Source organism: Mandrillus leucophaeus, unplaced genomic scaffold (assembly GCF_000951045.1).
Source record: "Mandrillus leucophaeus isolate KB7577 unplaced genomic scaffold, Mleu.le_1.0 Scaffold917, whole genome shotgun sequence".
Classification (NCBI taxonomy): Eukaryota; Metazoa; Chordata; class Mammalia; order Primates; family Cercopithecidae; genus Mandrillus; species Mandrillus leucophaeus.
The window spans coordinates 556,782-574,285 of NW_012109997.1; the positions used below are offsets into that span (position 1 = coordinate 556,782).

General features: G+C 38.7%; 1 protein-coding gene across 2 annotated transcripts in view; it reads right to left on the reverse strand.

The window, feature by feature from the left end:
• Window positions 1-17,504, reverse strand: part of SLC16A7 (solute carrier family 16 (monocarboxylate transporter), member 7) — a 170,411-nt gene that overhangs the window by 152,191 nt on the left and 716 nt on the right. The window lies entirely within an intron of this gene.

The following is a 17,504-nucleotide window of genomic DNA, read 5'->3' on the forward strand; positions in this document are numbered from 1 at the left end:
ACACCTCCTTGATTGTGTATCTTTTCAGAGTCAAGGAAGAGATATTTTAGTTCCCAATGCATGGATCAGATTCTCTTGTCAACTATAAAGTTCCACTCATACTGTAATACTATTAGACACTACAAAACTTTGCTGTACACTGAATATATAAGTCCCCAAAACTAATACGTTGTAACCTAACTCCTAACGTGATGGTATTTGGAGATGGAGCCCTTGGGAGGGGATATAATTTGGTTGTGTCCCCACCCAAATCTCATCTTGAATTGTAGTTACCATAATCCCCACATGTCATAGAAGGGACTTGGAGGGTGGAATTTAATCATGGGGGTGGTTTCCCTCATGCTGTTCTCATGATAGTGAGTTCTCATAAGACCTGATGGTTTTATAAGGGGCATTTCCCCCTTTTGCTCAGCACTTCTTCCTGTCATAATGTGAAGAAGGATGTGTATGCTTCCCCTTCCACCATAATTGTAAGTTTCCTGCGGCCTCGAAGCTGTGAGGAACTGTTAGTCAATTAAACCTCTTTCCTTTATAAATTACCCAGTCTGGAAAATGTCCTTATAGCAGCACAAATTAATACAGTAAATTGGTACCAGGAGTGGGGTGCTGCTGTAAAGATATCTGAAAATGTGGAAGCGACTTTCAAACTGGGTAATAGGCAGAGGTTGGAACAGTTTGGAGGGCTCAAAAGAAGACAGGGAGATGTGGGAAAGTTTGGAACCTCCTAAGACTGTTGAATGGCTTGACCAAAATGCTGATAGTAATATGTACAATGAAGTCTGGGCTGAGGTCGTCTCAGACGGAGATGAGGAACTTGTTGGGAACTGGAGTAAAGGTCACTCTTGTTATGCCAAGAGACTGGTAGCATTTTGCCCCTGCCCTAAAGATCTGTGGAAGTTTGAACTTGAGAGATGATTTAGGGTTGTCTGGTGGAAGAAATGTCTAAGCAGCAAAGCATTCAAGAGGAAGCAGAGCATAAAAGTTTGGAAAATTTGCAGCCTGATGATGTGATAGAAAAGAAAATCCCATTTTCTGGGGAGAAATTCAGGCAGGCTGTAGAAATTTGCATAAGTAACAAGAAGCCAAATGTTAATCACCAAGACAATGGGGAAAATGTCTCCAGGGCATGTCACAGACTTTCATGGCAGCCCCTCCTATTACAGGCGTGGAGGTCCAGGAGGGAAAAATGGTCCTGTGGTCTGGGCCCAGGGGCTTCTGCTCTATGCAGCCTTGGAACATGTTACCCTGCGTGTCAGTTGCTTCAGCTCCAGCCATGGCTTAAAGGGGTCAAGTTAGAGACAAAGCCATTGCTTTAGATAGGGCAAGCCCCAGTCCTTGGCGTCTTACACGTGGTGTTGCACCTGTGACTGCACAGAAGTCAAGAATTGAAGTTTGAGAACCTCTGCCTAGATTTCAAAGGATGTATGGAAATGCCTAGATGTCAAGGCAGAAGTTTGCTTCAGAGGCAAGGCCCTCATGGAGAAACTCTGCTTAGGACAGTGAGGAAGGGAAATGTGGGGATGGAACCTCCACACAGAGTCCCCACTTGGCACTGTCTTCTGGAGCTGTGAGGAGAGGGCCACCATCCTCCAGACCCTAGAATTGTAGATTCACTGACAGCTTGCACCACGTGCCTGGAAAAACTGCAGTCACTTAATGCCAGCCGGTGAAAGCAGTTGTGACAGGAGCGGTATCCTGCAAAGCCACAGGTTTGGAGCTGCCCGAGGCTGTGTGTGCTCATGCTTTGCATCAGCATGACCTCTATGCAAGACATGGAATCAAAGGAGATCATTTTGGAACTTAAGGTTAAATGACTTCCCTATTGGATTTCAGACTTGCATGGGGCCCATAACCCCTCTGTTTTAGTCCATTTCTCCCATTTGGAATGGGTGTGTTTACCCCTATGGTATCTATTAATAGAAAGTAACCAACTTGCTTTTGATTTTACAGGTTCATAGGCAGAAAGGATTGCCTTGTCTCAGATGAAACTTTGGACTTGGACTTTTGAGTTAATGCTGGAATGACTTAACACTTTGGGGGACTGTTATAAGGGCATGATTGTGTTACATAATGTGAGGACATAAGTTTTGAGATGGGTCAGAGGCAGAATGATATGGTTTGTCTGTGTCCCCACCCAAATCTTCTCTTGAACTGTAGTTCCCAGAATTCCCACGTCATGTTAAGGACCTAGTGACAAATAATTAAATCATGAGGCAGTTACCCTCATGCTGTTCTCATGATAGTGAGCAAGTTCTCACAAGGTCTGATGATTGTATAACAGGCTTCCCCCTTTGCTCAGCACTCATTTCTCTCTCCTGCTGCCATGTGAAGAAGGACATGTTTGCTTCCCCTTCTACCATGACTGTTAAGTTTCCTGAGTCCTCTCCAGTCATGCAGAACTGTGAGTCAATTAAACATCTTTCCTTTATAAATTATCCAGTCTCATATATGTCCTTATAGCAGCATGAGAACAGACTAATAGAGGAGATGATTGGGTCCTAAGGGTAGATCCCTCATGAATGGAATTAGTGACCTTATAAATGAGACCTAAGAGAGCTCTCTCACCACTTCTGCTATGTAGTACACAGGTATAACACTGCTATCTGTGAATCAGAAAGCACGCCCTCACCAGACACTGCATCTGCCACCAGCTTGATCTTGGACTTGTCAGCCTCCAGAGCTGTGAAAAAAAATTCTGTTGTTTATAAGACACTCAGTCTCCGGTGTTTTATTATAGCAGCCCAACCTAAGACAAAACATAAACAAGACATACTGTCATTCAACTCAACTGCCTCACAGTTAGAAACATATATTATCTCAATTATGTATTTCAGGATGGTGTATTACTATTAAAGAAACACGTTTTTAAACATGTAAGCTGGAACAGCATTACAGCACTATCTTTATGTTTCCTATCAGAGGGCTACAGTTAAGAGCTAAACTGTTTATAATGAGGGACTTCCAAAATCTTCTGGAATAGGTTTAAGATGAACTCTTACATTGAATTTCAAATTATAATGAAGTTCCGGTATTCTAATGAACAAATTATTCAGGTATTTTTAGTAGTCATTCTCATTAAAGAATAATTGGAACTGAATACACCTGTTTAATAAAGCATAATCAAGTACTCAAAAAAGAAGAAAACAATATTCAAATCCAAATCAATAACATTATCTGTGTCTACTTGCTTTCTTGATACTAGCATCAATCCCAACATAAAATTTATAAGGTTAACACTTTTGAAAGAGGAATTGTATATGTGGAAGAGTCACAAAGTAAAGTATTGCCAACACTTCTCTCCTTTTTTTTTTTTTGACACGGAGTCTTGCTCTGTCGCCCAGGCTGGAGTGCAGTGGCTGGATCTCAGCTCACTGCAAGCTCCGCCCCCCGGGTTCATGCCATTCTCCTGCCTCAGCCTCCCGAGTAGCTGGGACTACAGGCGCCCGCCACCTTGCCCAGCTAATTTTTTGTATTTTTAGTAGAGACGGGGTTTCACAGTGTTAGCCAGGATGGTCTCGATCTCCTGACCTCGTGATCCGCCCATCTCGGCCTCCCAAAGTGCTGGGATTACAGTTACAGGCATGAGCCACCGTGCCCAGCCTCTTGTTCTTTTAAGTTTGCCTTTTGTTTCTTGAAAAAGACTTCCAGGTGTAATTCTGACATTTAAAAATATGATGATTTTTATTTTTAGCTACCATATTTTAAAAGAACAGAATCCTAAATATTTCTCTTGCTGCCCTGTAATTTCCCTCTTCTATAAACTGTGTTTGCAAAGAGGGAGGATTCCACTCTACCTGGGAAGAAAACATGTAATATAAGGGAAAATACAGATTTTGGAAATAAACCTTTGTTTCCTAACCAGCCAGAGCCATCCTAAATTGGAGACAGCAATGCCCAGGTAATAGAGATGCTGAGGTTGTCAGGGAATGATTCAGGATTGCATGAGGTGATGCTGTAAAAACTGCATAACTATATGTTTGGCACACACTTAGCACCCAGTTTGTTACCTGCCTTCACTTTCTCCTTTCTCATTCCAAAAATCTGAGTGTATAAACCCTTTTGCAAATCCTCCAGACATCCAGAGAGTACCAAAAAATCATATATTTAAATTTAGGTTTTATAGACCACAAGTGGTTATCTGAATGCATAACTGAGCAAGCATTAAGTATTGCTGCTTCAAGACAAGAGCTAATAGAAGGACTAATAAAATGTAAAACAATTTAAAATAGCTCATAGATTTTTAAAAGTTGGATAGAAATGTTACAAAATTGGCTCAGAAACCAACACCCTAAATATGGCACTTTGACATTCAGAAGGAGCCACAAGGTCTCTCTCACCTTCTCCACCCTCCACCATCCTCAACCCTCCAACCCCCTATCTATCCATGCCCCCTCACCCACATCTCTCAATCTTCTATGTCTCCCAAAGCACAGAATGAAGTTGTTCTCTAAGTCGCTTACCTGCCTAAAGTCCAAATATGCCAAAGAATAAAACAATTACCACTGGTCCCTTCCCTGAGTTTTCATTAACTGAACTCATATCGCAGAAAGGAAGACTGAAGTCTGTCAATAAAGCAGGACAGATTTTTGTCAACGACAAAAATCTTGTTGGTTCTTTGGTACAAATGGCCTTTGTCCCAGGACACTGTATGTTCTTCAAGTCTATTGAATTCCCCTAAAAATCATTTAGTATCTCCCTAAAATCATCCATCCTTTGCCATCTTCCGTTCCCCTAGGAAGTAGGTTATATAAGCATCTGTACTACATTGGAATACTGGGCACTCACTCGGTGATTCTTCCCTGGGCATGATAATAAATTGCATGCCTTTTCTCCACTAATCTGTCTTTTGTGAATTGATATTTCAGCAAACCTTTGGAGGGTAAAGGGGAAATTTCCCTTGGCCCCTATATAATATTCACACTTAAAGTAACTGAGCAAATATACATAATAATTTTGATCATAAATGCTGAAGTATCCCAATGAATAGTCATAATTAGGTTTCTAGGCATTTAAATTATTTGTTGGTGAAACTGTTTTGGAAATGTTTCTTCTTCACCTTTATTTGGAACATTTGAAAATAAATGTAGAAAACGGATTCAGGTATCTTAATGAGGTACAGTAACAAATTTGTGTTATTAACGAAAATAAAATGAAAACAAATAAAAATACACATTTCCTCATAGAAGTATTTTTTTCTTAAATTAACAGCATATATTACTTAGAAATTTAATGGTAAAAAGGAAATAATTGTATATGAGCCTTAGATCTGATGTCTATAAATCCTCCTGTACCAGGATATTACTGTGTTCAATTAATGCTCTCCCCATGGCACAAGAGGCCAGGTTACTTTCACACAAATGCTAGCTAATGTGGCCTACAGGGAATACAGACTTACATTTTCTTCGATTATCTGTGGCTTCCTCTGAATCATTCACCTTTTCCTATCTACTTATTAGTTTGTCATATCCATTAGTGATATTCAACAATTCTGCAGTTTCTGCCCCTTTTTCAGTTCAGAACAAGAAGCTGGTAGGAAGTTGCACTGATTCTTTCTTTTCCTTCTGGAAGCTGTCACTACTTTATGAAAATGCTTTCAAGCACTTTACTGCTACATCAAAGACACTGTGCAACAGGTAATGGATAATGAGGACCTATATGAATATTATGAACTGATACTACAGGAAAAGGAGAAAATTACAAATGACTGAATGTTAAGAGGCAAGGTAAAGAGAAAAAGAGTTGTGGACAGAAAGTGACAAAGAAACAGAGAGGATGCAGAACGTTATAGTTCCATGAAAAATCAGTATATTCAATAAAAATTTGCAGAGCCATTTGTACTAAGAGCTAACTCAACTTTTTAAAAAATGGCACAATGCTTTGAATAGAAAAGAAGCCACATAATAGAACAAATTGGGATATTCATTTATATAAACTTCTAAAAGTACATTCCTAACTATGTTCTAGCTCAAAAAGGTTTTCATTTTAAGAGTCCATTTCTGGATGCTATTGGATAAAGAAGATCTACTTACTAGTTTTGTAGACTTATGTAAATTGCTTGATACATCTGTTTCCTAGTATTCTCTGTTACAAAAATGGAAATAATAACATCTACCTCATTTGGCTACTGCAAGTTTTTAATGAGATAAGGCATGAAAAGCTCTGGGGACACTGTTGGTACTTAGTTGTATGCTCAGTATCTAGTATTTATTATAAATAGTGATTAGAAAAAAACATTAGTGTTATATCCAGCATTTCTTCATGTTACGAAAATAGAGACATAGATCAGTGACTTTCCATATGGATTATATTTTAGCCTTACAGATTATTGAGTAAAATATAACTTTTAAGTAATTAGTTGATTCAAATGTTTCATCGAGTTTAAGAATCAGTGTTCCAGATACTTACAAAAAAAATTCATAGACAAATGGTTATAGCATTGTATAAATTATATACAATAATATGATCCTTATTCTTCAGCAGACTTATCTATCAGTGTACTTTTGATTTTGAGTTCTGTGGCACTTACTATGACAAGCTCCTCTCTTAACTAAAGACTACCCATCTCTCAGCTCCAAAATAAATTTCACTTGTTTCATTAATGCCTTCTTTGATTCCTCCATCAGAAAGCAAAGTATCTTCTGAAATTCTAGAGCAGGATTCAATAAATATTTTTTTTTCTCTAAAGTGCGAGATAGTAAAAATGTTAGGTTTTGCAGGCTAAGTCACAACTAATCAACTTTTCCCGGCAGCAGGAAGGCAGCCACAAAAAACAGGAAAACAAACAGGTGTGGATATATTCCAAAAACACTTTATTTACAAAATCAGGCAGTGGTCTGGATTTGGCCCAAGGGGCTACACTTTGTCAACCTCTGTCCTAGAAAATCATGTTCTCTATCATTAATTTTGACACTTATCCTACTCTGGGTTGTGGCTTTAATTAGTGTGTGTGTGTATGTGTGTGTATATATATACATTTTTTAAATGGCACAATGCTTTGAATAGAAAAGAATTAAGTCACATGATAGAACAAATTGGGATATTCATTTATATAAACTTCTGAAAGTACATTCCTAACTGTGTTCTAGTTCAAAAAGTTTTTCATTGTAAGAGTCCATTTCTGGATGCTATTGGATAAAGAGGATATATATACACACACACACATATATATACACACACACATATATACACATATATTTAGTATCGCCTTAAAATCATATATATACACATATATACACACACACACACACACACACACACACACACAATCTCTCTAAAATTTCAGTCTCCTTTGGAGGATGACAGTCAGAAAAGATATCTTATACTCATTTGTCCAGGTATTTTTGCAGAGTACTTCATATAGCAATGCTTAATTATTTACTGACTTGAATTTATGTAAGGTATGAGAGCCGAGATCTAGCTGTCATTAGCATCTTACCTGTACTGAAACACTGGCTGAGGCATTGACTCTTGGGGTGCTAGAATGGCCAGCCTCATCTTGCTGAGTCCTTATTCTCCCTACCTGTAAATGAATATAATCTATCCTACATGACAATATGAGGATTCAAAATACTATATATAAAACAGAAAACACACAGAAGACACTTAAATGACATCAATAATTATGTTGGCATATGTTTTAATTGGAACAAATATCTCTAAGTCATTATAACAGAATGATTATTGTCTTGCTCTTTGCGGTAGTTTTCAAATGTGCTTATGTGTGCTAACACGTCTAAATGGAATTTCCATCTTAAAATTCCCTTAGGTTGTATTCCCAACTGGTATTACTAACTTTATAGCTAAGTGAAAATGTCACCACTGAAACATTTTTGCAGCATCAACATCAGCACTTGAATCTCCTCATATATGTGCCAGAAACTAGAATTTTATCTATCTTGAAAAGATCCATATTATTTTAATATTTGTTTATTTTCTGACCTTCCTACTTGGGTCATGCTGGGAGTACCAATATTATAACTCATAAATACTTCTGCACAGAACAGATGCCTCAGGAGTAAAGAAGTTCTGCCTCAATATATGCCAAAAATAAAGGTAGAGATAAAAATTACATTATTATGATTATCATTTATTGGCTACCTACATTATTTCTCCAACAACTCATAGAATAAATTTTATTATTTCCAAAATGAGAAAACTGGGCTCTAAAAGTTACATATCTTGATTTTGGTCAAACAGCTTAGAAATAGCTTAGCTGAAATTTCATTGAGGTATATCTATCTGTCTTCAAAGTCTCTGATCTGACATGTGACACTGAGATTGAAAAAAAAGGAGAAGAGAAAAAAGAGATAACTACAAAATAAGACTGACTACATAGAGAAGATGACATGAGAGGTCTACAAAAAAAATTGGCTCAAGGACATGAATTGCTTAACCTTGCTTTGAGATATGTTTGATATCTGGGTAACTCAAGACTAAAAATGACTTACCTGTTCTATTTACAGCCATTTCTCTAACATCCAAAATAGTGTCTAGAACACAGCAGGGGAATAAATAGTTGTTAAAGTATTGCATTCTATGGCTTAAAATATGTCAGAGGCTTTATTCAAAATCCCACTTCACTGTGAATTTGATATATACCCATCTATGAGAATTCTCCAGACCCTACTCTATTCATGCACTCACTGATACCCACAGCACAGGGCTTCCATGGGAGTCTTGCCACCTCTCACACATTCTATCCCTACAACCTTGCAAACTGAGTTACAGGAATGACATTCTGGATTTACTGTTCCTTTGGTCCCTACTGGTTCTCCAGCCTCCTTGAATCCGTAAGAGGTTGTTACTTTCTCTAAGCTTCCTAGCTTGGTTCCAGGTAACTCCTTCAAATAGTAAGGAAGCCTTATCATTCCTGTTGACTTTGTGCTGTAACAGACCCAAACTCATTATACCTGACTAGCCTCCATTTTAAAAAATATTTATCAGACTTTGCCTGTAATCCCAGCACTTTGAGAGGCCAAGGCGGGAGGATCAAAAGGCAGGAGATCAATACCATCCTGGCTAACACAGTGAAACCCCGTTCTCTACTAAAAATACAGAAACAAAAATTAGCCAGTCGTGGTGGTGGGCGCCTGTAGTCCCAGCTACACGGGAGGCTGAGGCAGGAGAATGGCATGAACCCAGGAGGCGGAGCTTGCAGTGAGCTGAGATCGGGCCACTGCATTCCAGCCTGGGCGACAGAACAAGACTCCATCTCAAAAAAGAAAAAAAAAATTATCAGAATTTTCCCCCCAAGAATATCTTAAAATTTACTGCAGCATGAAATACTTTAAATTAATACTATTGAAAAGGTACATTGTGTTCAACAGATTAAAATCCAGACCCTTCCAATGACAAGATGTGTAACCTTGGGCAAAACACATCACCTTTGTTCTCTACTCTGCCCATCTGTAAAATAAGGATAACCATAATGCTTCCTCATAAGGTTTTGAGGATTAAATTAATTAAAACATGTAAGGTATTAAAATGATACCTGACATATAGAAATGTTCAACAAATGTAAGGTATTCTTACTTAAAGCTTATCTTCATAACTTTACTTAATAGCCACTTATTTGGTCCAATGTCTTTAAATTCACTTATTATACACAAAAGACATATTTGTTGTTTTACTACTTAGGGCATTAATCTATAAAACAGTATAATTGTACTGAGTGGCTAATTTCTAATTATAATCAAAAGTTAAAGTGAGCTTTCCTATCATCCTCCAGTGGTTTATTCATTTATTTATTAATTAAACTGTGGGCACAGACAGGAAAGTTCAGCCCTGAGATAACTATGGGATTCTCCCAGAGGTAGATCTCTATGTATACCTTGATTTCCCACTCTGATTTCACCTGAAGTTACATCATGAACAATAGTTCCAATATTTACATTGAAAACCATTGTTATCCTTGAAGTATTCTATGCATTTATGGACTTTCCTAAACTTGAAATAATCCATGATAGAGCAGCCTTAAATAAAGAACTTAACCAGGTCACATACAAAAAACAGGAAGAAAAACTGAATATGTTAAATTGATAGAGAAAACAAAAGACATGTGAACTGTCACCACATAGGTATAGTATGTCATTCAAACAGGAAAGGGATTCATTGCACATGGCCCCAGGAAGCTGAACAAAGACTCTAGGTAGAAGCAAGAAAATTTCAGTCACAAGTAGGACTGCCTTTAAAGGAACAGTCTTCCTCAGTGTGTACACTTAATAGATGGTGGTTTATTGAACATAATGAAAACAATACATAAAAGTGGAAACAGATGTCTTCCAAGTTTCTTGCAACTCTATAATCCACCAAAATGCTAAAGATGACGTAAATATGAATACATTATTATTCCCGACATCTACCACTTTATAGAATATTCAGAAACTGAATACTTATATAAAATCAACTATAATAGAATGTTAAGAACAAATAAGACATTGTAAACACAATGTTCCTGAAATTTTAGGAAAATTATTCCACCTATCCAGAGGCATCAGAGGAAAATTTGAATGTGGTGTTTCAGTTCAGTTTAGAAGGTGAGGTTAGAGCTAGAAACGGAAATACTAGGAAGTTAGATTCATTTCAAGATAAAAGAACAGTATGACCAAAGATTTGGCAGTAGGAAGTAGAATGAGAATGGACAAGGCATGGGGACAGTTCAATTTGAGTTGAGTATGATGGTAGTGGGAGATGAACATGAAACAGCTGTTTGGAATTACGTCATGCAGGTACTGAAATGTCAGTCCTTGGACCTAGGTGGTGGGAGTGTTAGTTAACTGAGGTGTGCTTCAGTGAGAGTATCTGATACCATGTACAGAATTAACTGGTAGGGTGAGAGACCAGAGGTGGGAATACCCACTAAGAGACTATTACATGACTGCAGGTAGTATGTCAAAAGCACCTGAAACCTCTGGCAACAACAGAATAAAAGGAAATAATTTTAAAAAATTATTTCAGATGTACACAAGTCCAGAGAAAGGGCGGTCTCAAAAGCTTCTAGGTTAGAATACTGCTGAGAGCAATATGAAGAATGAGGGCGACAGAAAGAAAGAAGACAAAAAGGAAGGAAGAGATCACAGGATACTGGAAGTATCAAAGGCACAGTAAAGAGAAGCTGTCCTGCAAACATCTAGAAATGTCTGGAAATGCCTAAAAGTTGAGGGCAGGTCAGGACTGCAGCAAATGGCTTGGGAGTTATTCCTACTGAGGTGAAAGCAGAGGTCAAGAGCAGATAAGCTTTGTCAATCAACAGAATGCAGGCTAAAGAAAAGCCCGGCCAGGCTCAGTGGCTCATGCGTATAATCCCAGCACTGTGGGGGGCCAAGGCAGGCAGATCAGTTGATGTCAGGAGTTTGAGATCAGCCTGGCCAAATGGTGAAACCCCATCTCTACTAAAAATACAAAAAATTAGCCAGGCGTGGTGGTGGGCGCCTGTAGTCCCAGCTACTCAGGAGGCTGGGGCAGGAGAATCACTTGAACTCAGGAGGTGGCAGCTGCAGTGAGCTGAGTTCACCTCATTGCATTCAATCTGGGTGTCGCTGCGAAACTCTATCTCAGCAACAACAAAAAAAAGCCCAAAACAGAAACTGGGGAACACATACTTATATTGAATAGGAGGTGAAAGGCGAGCTGGAGAAGCAGCAGTAAATGAGCAGTGAGAGAAGTAACAAAATAAACAACACAAGAAAGCCAAAACAGAAGTTCAAGAAGCATTAGGCATAACACTGCCAAAGTTTATTGACAGTCCAAAGCAAATAATTTGGAGTCTAGGAGGTCAATGATGCTCTGATTATTAAAGTTAACAGTTGTTATGCCTTACTAATAAAGAACTCATTGTTTCAAAACAAAATATTTTAATACAAGGGTATTATTTTCATCCTTTAATGAAAGGCAAAATAATTTTGAGAGAACTTTGAAAGTACTCTGATCCCACATAATTTTTTAAACAATCTCAATTTGATCTTATTGGCCAATAGTTTTCAGCCATATCGATCACCATTCCACCACAGGTATCTTAAAATGTAGACAGGCATTTTTGACTGTTACAGTGACTAAGGGAAAGCCACTGACTTACAGAAAACAGAGATAGATAATTGTTATGGACCTAATGTGTGCCTCCAAAATTCATGTTGAAATCCTAATCCCCAAAGGAGTGGTATTAAGATGTGGGGATTTGGGGAGTTAAGTAGGTCATGAGGATGGAACTCTCATGAATGCGATTAGCACCCTTATAAAAGAGAGTTCTCACTCTCATCGCACCATGTGAAGATATAAGAAATCAGCAGTCTATAACCCACAAGAAGCCTTCACCAACACCTGCACCACACCAGCACCCTGATCTCAGACTTCCAGCCTCTAGAACTGTGAGAAATAAATTTCCATTGTTCATAAGCTACCTAGTCTATAGTTTGTTATCGCAGCCCAAATTTACTACGAAAGGTCACAGGCACCCAATGCTCTGCAATGAAAGGGACAGTCCTACACAATGAAGAAGTGTCCCACTCCAAATGCCAATAATCCCACCTGTTGAAAAATACTGTCACCGACTGCTATTTATCACTGAATTTGCCTTTCATATATTTGAGAATTGATGGAACTTCAAATCCTAGAATTTTTGAAAATCATTTTTAAAACGAGATAAATAGTAACATCCCTTTGAAACTTATCAAATGTATGCTTTGTAGTTTTATCATGTATTCTTATCTAATCTAGTTACAAAAGACACAGCTCTTCAAGTTAATTACATACTAGGGCAGCTGCTTTGTATAAAGTACCATTCTTTTACATATTAGCTTCAATAAACATCTGATTAGAGATATTGACTAATCAATAATGATACATATTGTGCTAGGTGGAGAAACAGCAAATGCTTGTAATAAAATTCTTTCTACAAAATACCAACATTTTATATAGATCTTTATTTATCCAAACAAACATTTCATTTGTGTTCACCACTTACACAAAATATTTTCTATTGAAAGTTGCTATTTTAGTGCCAAATATTATATAAAACTAATCACCAGACTCTATAATTGAACCACATAGACATTTTTGTAGAACTATCATAACTGCACAAAACCTTTAATGGAAGTACCTTTAAGCTGGTATCTTGTAGCTGTCGTTCAATTGTCCCATAGGATTTTCATGAGGTCCTTTGAGACTTCAATGAATATTAATGTAAACATTTGCAGGACTTTTAGTATTAGGTCCGAAAAATTATTTCTAAAAATATTTGCTTGATTTATCAACACTGATATTTGTGAATATGTTGAAATTGTCCATGATGCACCTAAGTCCCAGTTAGTCCAGCTCCAGCTGGACTAGTTTTATTATAGTCAACTCCAATTTGTTTAATTTTCTCCTATATTTTTAATGATTATAGTTGATATCTAAATGCACAGACCCTCTACTTATTTACTAATTACCAAATACATGTGGTAAGTATTATTTATTCCTCTCAACAATGGTTCATTTTAAGTTAGTCTCTCAAATTATGATTTTAAACAGCTGGATCTCTCATAGAGGTAGACTTGGTCCCTGGAGTCACCATTTAAAGGAGCAACTGAGAAAATGAAGCTTTTTCACAAGTTAAAAAAAAAAAATCCATTATTCACTGAGAACTAGTGTGCAGTTGTTTCCCAAAGTATTTCTTAATCACTTTCATCCAAACAGTTTTGAGAAAGCCTGGGACAAACCAGGATGACCTCTCAAGGGGAGTCCACTTAATAGTTTATTATGCAATTCAACTTTGTTGTGCCATCTAATGGCAAGTTCGGCATTTCAGAGTTTCCAAAAATCTGCTAAAAATAAGCCAGTGATGCTCGTGACAAACTAAAACGTGTAAAGTCAAATATTTAATATCTAACACTAGTTACTGAGTTATTTCTATGCATGTGCTCAGCACAGTGCTATTTCACAGATATTATCTCATTCAATGTTTACAACCAACATATAAAATTGGTTATTATTCTATTTTTACACATGAAGAAACTGAGACTTAAAGAGGTTTAGCAACTTGTCTTTGTTTGCAAGTGGCAAAGCTAAGATCAAAACCCAGACAGGTTGGACTTCAGAGCACCTCCTCTGCCCTATCCTGTCCCAAGTACCAGCTAAACAGGGGTTCCCAGATGAATCAGATATACTATCTACTCTCAAGGACCATGTAGCCCAGGAAGAGAGATAGGATGCCTTCCCAAATAATTGTAATTCAAGGTAATAATGTAAGAATCAGCCTAAGAGAAGCCTAGATCAAGTTACGAAGTAGTTCAGATGAACACAGATTGCTTCAAGATGTGGAAACCAGGAGGATACTTTTTATTTGGGATGGGCTGGAGGGAGGAGAGGAACAAAGAGCAATAAAAGAATGTAATTACTCTTTGCTGCATGCCACTCCATTTATCAGATACAGTAGGAAACAGCTTTGTTATGTTCTTTGGTGTTCAGAACAACCATACAAGTACTACCACAACACTGCATAAGACAAAGCCAGTCAGTGGCTTAACTAAAATTTAAATCCAGTGCCCCTGCATTACGGTCTGCCCTTTTAATTTCTTTCTTTCTTTAATCTTCTTTTTTTCTTTTTTCCTGACCACCTTGAGTAGGTCACTCTTTGATGTTTGCACTTCATGGGCACCTTTTGCTAATCTGTCAGACCAAAGAGAGTATTTTCCTATTTTGCACAAACGAGCATCATAAACTAGATGATTAGATGCAAGACAAGGAAAAGGAATCCTCAAAAGAGCCTCAAAAATTCTGTTCTCATGGCAGAGTTCATGCCGGATTTCCTGCCAGATTCAGAGTTGAAGGCAGGAGACACTTGGTTTGCTAATTTTTATTTCCTCCTCTCCCCACTTTCCTCCAGTTCGGCCTCCCTCCCTCTTTCCTTCTTTCTATAATCAGTTGTTCTGAACCATGATATGCCAGACACTGTACTGGCCTATGGAGAAAACAACAGGTAAGATCTTTGCTCTTATTTAGCTTCACACAAGGCAGAAGCTATATTACATAGTGGTTAAAGCCAAATAGATCGCATGGATTGCTTGTCCCAGCCCAGCCACTTACTAGGTGTACCAGCTGAATAAACTATGAAACTTTCTGGGCCTAAATTCTTTGTTCTGTAAATATGGATATGGATAGATCTACCTCACAGGGTTGTTACATGCTATCAGACAGTAGTAGCACAGTGCCTGGAATATGGTGAGCATTACAGAGTTGTCATTATAGTCGTTATGTACTACAGTTACTTCATACTCTTAGGAGTGAGTGGATTGGTTTGTCCAAGGTGTAGTAGAAACTGCAGCTCAAACTCTTCTCTCAAATGATGGAAACCAATTCATTGACAAAGATAGTCTTCAGAGAAGGATCATCCTCCCCTCCTAACATGAAGAAAAATCCTTCATTACCTGTTTTTATTCACTATTAATGAACAAAAAACGGGCTGAATACAGGTTCCTGAGAAAAGACACTCTTCTCAAATTTGCCTTTTAGCAGATCTTACCAACATTTCTTACAACTGCGGAGTTCCTTTCAAGTTATTTGGGATATATGTTTCTTCCATCAAGAGGAGAAAAAAAAAGGGGGGGACTAAAAGGCAAATGGGATACAAGAAAAGATTAACCTGGATGACTGCCTATATGAGAACTTCTTGAGAACAGAATTCCAGCCTCATTCATCTTGGTAACCCTGGTAGGGTGTCTAGACTGATTATAGGAGCTCAAATATAGCCTGTCTAAATTCTAGGTGTTTACCACACACTTTATTCTTCCCAATAGCATTTCAGAGTGGGTACCACCAATCTCATTTTATAGATAAGAAAAAGGTAAAGCCCTGATTGTTAAACAACTACTCAACCTTACAAAAGTGCAGAACCAATCTGTTCTAAAGTTAATTCCCTTTTTCCATGTGAATGTCTCAAAAATGTTTGGTGAATGAATACAGAATTAAAATCAAATTCTGGAGATGCCTTTTATTTCAGATCCATGATCCAGGAATATGACTCTAGACAAGGGAGGTTTCTTTAGGTAATGTTTCTCTCCTTCCCTTTAAAAGAGCTCAAAGCCAAAAATATAAGCCAGACATTATCAAAGAGCAAATGAATGTCTAGAAATAAAATGAGCATTTATAGAAGGATACACTAATTTGAACTTTGGGAAACAGGTGTTAAAATTTCAGATCACTTAATATTAAAACATGCCTTGGGGGAAAAAATGTAATATGTAACTGCAAACTGTTGATGTATTTACAAAAAATAGTTTCTGACTTTGTAAGTTGTTACACAATACACTGAGTTTCTTATGGTTATAATCTTTCCTTTCCACTGAGATCATTCAGTCCCTCACTTGGATTGCTTTAAATGTAATGTGCTCAGTTAGAAGTAGAAGCTGGAGTTAGGATTGCTTCACCGGGGCTAAATATTAGTCACTTTGCTCAATCCTCATTTGCCCTCTCCAGTCCCCACCCAACTCTCATTTTTCAGCCACACTCCACCAAATGCATACTTAGTGCTTGTGGTTCCAGTGACACAACACATTCAAGCTAACCTGTCTGTGGAAAGTTGGCAACCCTCTGAGTTTAGACTGGGGTTAGCCATGAAGCATGGGGTGACAGGAAATGGCATCCAGTAGTCACTCCTTCCTCTGGTCCAGTATTTTCACATCACCTTCATCACTGCCCGCTATTTTATTCTTCTTCTGTGTCTCCTTTGGGACCCAAGAGGGAAGAAGGACATGAAATAACAGCTGTCCTAATGCCACTAACCAGCCCTAACGCAACGCAGCCTAGTCCTACTTATTTCTCCGGGAAAGGCAATCAAAAAACAATTATAGAGAAACCACTCCTCATTTCCTCTTCTATGTCTCTCGTGTGTGTGTGTGTGTGTGTGTGTGTGTGTGTGTGTGTGTGTGTGTAAAATTTTAATTTCCCTGGAATTGGAACTACAAAAGTCCCTCCTCAGCCCTACCGGGAAAGTGGTATTGGGCACGACCGCCCTTTCCAAGGCAGTCTGCAATCGTTTTCGCGGAAGTAGAGGAGAAAAGCGGGTAGAGAAGGGAGCTGCCATGCAGCATCCGTTGGGAAAACAGTTCGCACGTGAGCGGGCTCGCACGTGAGCGGGCTCGCAGCCTGTGGCGCCACCTGACCGGGCCTAGTGCCCCCAGTGTGGTGCAGTAGCCCAGGCAGCCCAGCAGGCACAGGCCCTCCTGAACCCTTGCCAAGTCAGCGCTCCGTTTCTGCCTGGGCTCAGGCCTCGCCCGCATACACTTTTCCATCTGCTTCCACCCCTGCCATCCTTCCTGGGGACCAAAAATGAAGAAAGACAACCACCACGCCCCAATCCCCCGGTATTTCGTCTTCCCCTCGCAGCCTCTTCCTGTCCTGATCATCTGCTCAAAGAGAAGACGTTCCCTACACACACTCTCACCACCCCCACCTCCAACTTCTGTGGCAATGAAGCCACGCTACCCTAGGGGGTTCGGGGGCCGGATGCTGGCAGGGCGCGCACTAGAGAC